Raw genomic sequence first — 5465 nt, forward strand, 5'->3', positions numbered from 1 at the left:
TCAAGAATCAAATACATTTATAAATTCAATGGAAAATTGATTTGAGCATTAGTTCATGATAGTAATCATAAATGTGAGTTGTGGCACCAAAGATTCACCACCTTCATTATGATAACCTGCCTAAGGTGAGAAGGATGGTTTCCGGTATGCTTAAGGTTCAAGAAAATCATGATGGGGTTTGTCCGAGATGTGCAAGTGGAAAGAAGACAAAGGGGCTATTTCCTTCTAGCAGGAGAAGGACAAGTGGAATACTACAGCTCATACATTCTTATCTATGTGGACCCATGTCAGTGACTTCTCTTGGTGGTTATCTATGCTACATAATCTTTGAGATGACTTCTCCCTCAAAACATGGATCTTCTTCTTGAAAAACAAGGATCAAACATTCAATATGTTCAAGGACTTCAAGGCCCTAATAGGGAATTAAATCGGAAAGAGGATAAAAGTCTTCAGGTTCGACAATGGAGAATAATTCATTTCAAATGAATTCATTGATTTTTGCTAAAAAACAGGAATCAAGAAGGAGACTATTATATATGGAGTGGTTGAAGAAAGAACAGGACCATTATGGAAGCTTCCCTGACTATGTTGTGTGATAAAAAGTTGTTGAAGTTTATATGGGGAGAAGCTGCAAATATTATTGTTTATGTTCAAAATAGGACTCCTCACCAAGCCTTAGGTGATAGGACTCTGGTGTCAAGCCCGATGTTGGAAAATTGAGGATTTTTTGATGCCCCTTCTACTTTCATGTGCCGAAGGACAAGAGGAACAAGTTGGAAGCATCTAGGGAGAAAGGTACGTTTGTTGGCTAATGTGAAAATTTTAAAGCTTATAGAATATATGTACCTGGTCAAAGGAATGTAGATTAGCAAGGAAGTGACATTTGATGAAGATGTTTCCCTTAGGAAAACAAGGGACACTCCTCCCCCTGCTCATGTTGAGAAGAAGGATGATGTCGTGGATATTCTAGAAGGCCCTTCTATGCTTGGGCATGAATCTGATATCATTGATGATCTCGTGGAACACATGGACCCCTTGGATCCCCCTCCATTTGATCCTCCTGCCAAGAAGAGACCACTTTGGCTTTGTGACACTTTATAGGATGTTGAGAGACACCTTGTTACAAGAGGAATATTCAAGGAAAGAAAGAAGCCATGTTGATATTAGGGATTTGTTGTGGCTATGAGCAACATCATACAGGCTGAACCACACACCTTTGAAGAAGTAGTGAAAGAAAAGGTATGGGAAGATGCTATGGTTGAGGAATATGAATCCATCATGAAGAACTTTGTGGGGGAATTGGTTCTAAGAACCAAAGGAAAGTTCATTGTGACTTCAAAATTGTTTTACAAGATCAAGCATGGTGCAGATGGAAATATTGAAAAATATAAGGCAAGGTTCATGGCTAGAGGTTTCTCACAGAAAGAGGGAGAGGATTATGATGACATTTTTGCACTATTTGCCCGCTACATGATGACTTGATCTATTTTTTCTCTTGCATCTAGCCAAGGATGGACTCACCACCAAATGGATGTGAAGACCGTGTTTCTACATGGAATTCTCCAAGAAGAAGTATGTGTTGAGAAACCATAAATATTTGAAGTACATGATAATAAGAATCATGTTTGCAAGCTGAACAAAGCACTATATGGATTGAAGCAAGCCCCCAGGGCTTGATATGCTTGCATTGATAGCTACCTGATGAATCTTACATTTATAAGGAGCAGTGTTGACCTGAATCTCTAATTCAAAGTAGTCCAAGGTATGCCCTTGATTTTAGTATTATATGTTGATTATTTATTCTCGATATGTGGAGAGCCTCTTATTCTTGAGTGTAAGAGGGAGTTGGCCTCTAAGTTCGAAATGAAATACCTTGGATTGATGTACTATTTCTTAGCCTTAGAGGTGTGGCATAGGCATGGTGATATTTTACTTTCCCAAGGGAAATATGTTTTCAAGATACTAGAAATATTTGGAATGGTAGAATGTAAGTCCATGTCCACATCGATGGAGATGAACTTCAAGAAATTATGTGGAGAAGTTGCAGGACTTGATTTGGAAAATACCACTGAGTACCGTAAGTTGATTAGGGCATTAATATTCCTTGTGAGCACTTGACCGAAGATATGTTTTGAAATTAACACCCTGAGTCAATTTATGACTGAGCCTCTCCATGCACATTGGGTCGTTGCCAACCATGTGTTGAGATACCTTCATGGGACTATTTATCTTGGATTGAGATATACTTTCGGAGACGTGAAACTACAATGATTGATACATTGATGTTCACTGGGCCAGAAATGTTATTGACAAGAAGAGTACATCAAGGTGTTGTTTTAGCCTTGGATATGCCATGATATCTTGGATGAGCAGAAAGTAAAAGTCCATTTCTCTCAGCACTACTGATGTTGAGTACAATGTTGCTAGCATGGCTAGTTGTGAGGAAGTATGTTTGAGGAATCTCTTTGGAGAGTTGTTTGAGCATGTAATGGATACAACAGTGATATATTGCAACAACAAGAGTGGGATCTGACTTTCTGAAAATCATGTGTTCCACGACAAGTCCAAGCACATTAATATTAGCTATTACTTCATCTAAGATATGGTGCAAAGAGGAGCTGCAAGGCTCCACATTTCGACTAATGAGAAAATAGTTGATATTCTTACCAAGGCTTCGCTAAAAGGGAAGTTGATGATCTTCAGAGAGAAACTTGGAAAAGTGGATGTGACCCTCCTGGGAAAGGACCACGATTGATCGAGAACAATGAGCTATGTTTTTCCCCCCTGTTTGATATCCCAGGGAGAGGAATTAAGTTAGAGAGATCCTGGGGTTGAGGGAACTCTCAAAAATAGGATAGCATGTGATCCTTACCCCTTGCGGTAAGTATGTCTTTCTTGTTGTCACAGTAGGGTGTGTATGTGATCCTTGTCACTTATGAAAAGTGGGTATCTCCCCCTACCATCACATCTAGGACTTGACAGAGTATATCCCAGTATGCATCCTACCCACAAGCTAGGCTTGTTGGTATTACCACCCATCTAGTCAATGGTTGAGGAGACTTGAGATAGTGTGTGATCATTACCATTTATGGTAAGTGGTATCTCGCTCAAGTGATGGGATGCAAGAGTTCTACTGCTTGTTTCTTAAGGATCAAGGTGGGAAGATTAGTGGACAATAGGATAGTGTCTGGTCCTTACCTCTCATGGGAAGTGGTATCTTTCCTATTGACATTAATCAATAGGATAGTGTGTGATCCTTACCTCTCATGGTAATTGGTATATTACCTATTGACATTGGTCAACAGGATAGTGTCTGATCCTTACCTCTCATGGTAAGTGGTATCTCACCTATTGACAGTGGATATGAGGTGGCAGATTTATCTCCCCTAAGATGATTCTTCTTCTTTAAATCGAGAGTGTTTATCAAATGAGCAGAGGTGAGAAAATATTATATGAGTAGAGATGAGAAGAGACAAGATATTACAACTATGATGATGATGAGACATTCAAGATGACATTTTTGATGCAGGTAGTAATTCCTTCCTAGTTGAGAAGGAGTGTTGAAATTTGGCAGCTGAGGGAGAAATTCCCTCCTTTGGGAAGCCCTCCTCACCCTTTGGAGACCCTACTAACTGTTGGAATAATTTAATCCACGCAAGGAAAAATATTATTTTTAATATGTAACCCCAAATGAACAAAAAGTACAAGTCGGCCTCGGCAAGGAATTTCCACCTCATTAACCACATATAAATACACTAAATGTCACATCACTTGAAGGCATCTTCACATCATGATTTATTCTCTCGATTGGTTTGTATAGGTATGAAATTGCAGGTTTGAGCTCGTATGTGCGAAGAGGAGAGAGAGAATTTGTTGATTGCATTGACTTTCTATTTTGGACCTTTGACCAATGTTGACTTTTGGTGTTTGGACTTGGTTTGACCTTGAATTGGGTTTTTGGATATGTTTGGAAGGTCGAATTGATTGCTACTTTGATTGATATTCTCTAGGCATCTTGACCAAGCATTGACTGCATTTCTGAGCTAGGTTTTCTGCAGGTCGAAGTTTAACTTTAATCAAATCTTATGGGCAATTTTTTGTTATTGTTTTGACTGATTTTGACTGAAGGAAGGAGGTTGAATTCTTTGTTTCCTTACCAAACTTTTTGGAGCACTTTGACCATTGACCATTGACTAGTTAGTTCAACATTGATTGTTGTTGAATTTGACCAAAAATTGTAGATTTGACTTTTTGGCCCATCTTTGATTGGTTATTGGATGGTTGTTTTGGATAGTCAAGCCTTTGAACTTTCACTTTTTATTGATGTACTTGGACTATGTATCTGCTTGTTGGACGTTTGATGATAATTTAATAGAATAATAATTTGGAAAGGGTTTTCCCCCTTGTGGGGCTTTTCCTTGGTATTTGACCAAAATATCGTGTCTCTATTGTTATTAGTTATCTTCTATTGTGCATTTAGTTTATTGTTCTATCTACAATTGTTTATTGATATTGGAAGATTGAAATCATACTGGAAAATGGTTGTTAATTAAAGAATAATTGTTATAAGTGATTGTGTCAATCATAGAACACTGAAAAATTAACATGAAGAGGACATCATGAAGTTAGGGCATGATGTCATCATCCATAGTAGTGTACCACCCCTCTTGATGGATCTCAAGTCATCATAATCATCAATTCATCCCAAAAATAATGCAACTTCCATCAAGAAGGAGCAATTCTAGGCTTGGGAGCATCCTTTCATCTTCGGGGTACATCATCACCCTAAGCAATGCCTTTTCTTAATTATGATGTGTTTCAAGTCTTGGAGAGAGAGGATAGCTTCATTAATTGTGCTAGATACATGCCAAGGTCAACGCTCCTAAAAAAGTGGTCAATGTTCTAGTTTTGGTTGCTGGAATAGTCATCAACAGTGGTTGGACATCCTCTTTGAAGTGTTGAAGAAGCATCATCCAATCCCTCAAGGGATGGTAGCTCTACCTGGGAGCAAGCATCTAACACATGCTTAAGAAATTAAATGAGATCAACATCATAGGTGCAAGAACCATAATAGTGTAAAAATTGGCCATATTTAATGTGGAGGGCATCATAGTAGTTCGCAAAAGCTTCATCTTCAAATGTCTTTCTAACTCATGAGCATAAATAAGTTACCATATTTAGATATGAAAGGGTTATCACAAGGCCTTATGAGGTGCTTCCAATTGTAAGGGGAGGAGAAATTCTTAGTCCAACCCATCAATCAATAGGTGGAAGTGGTCAATGACTTACTTCACGGAGATTTCCATAATCTTCACACTAGTTATGGAATTCCGTCATCCTTAAGAATTATGATGTGAAGAGGGAGGAATAGTGGGACTTCAATTACCCCTTTGCTCGAGCTATTTTACCACCCCTCTTGTACACCATTTTCTTCATTGATTTTATTTTTCTTTTGCATATTTGAC

The sequence above is a fragment of the Pinus tabuliformis genome, chromosome J (assembly GCF_031772625.1).
Source record: "Pinus tabuliformis cultivar Carrire ecotype Pingquan chromosome J, CPIR1, whole genome shotgun sequence".
Classification (NCBI taxonomy): Eukaryota; Viridiplantae; Streptophyta; class Pinopsida; order Pinales; family Pinaceae; genus Pinus; species Pinus tabuliformis.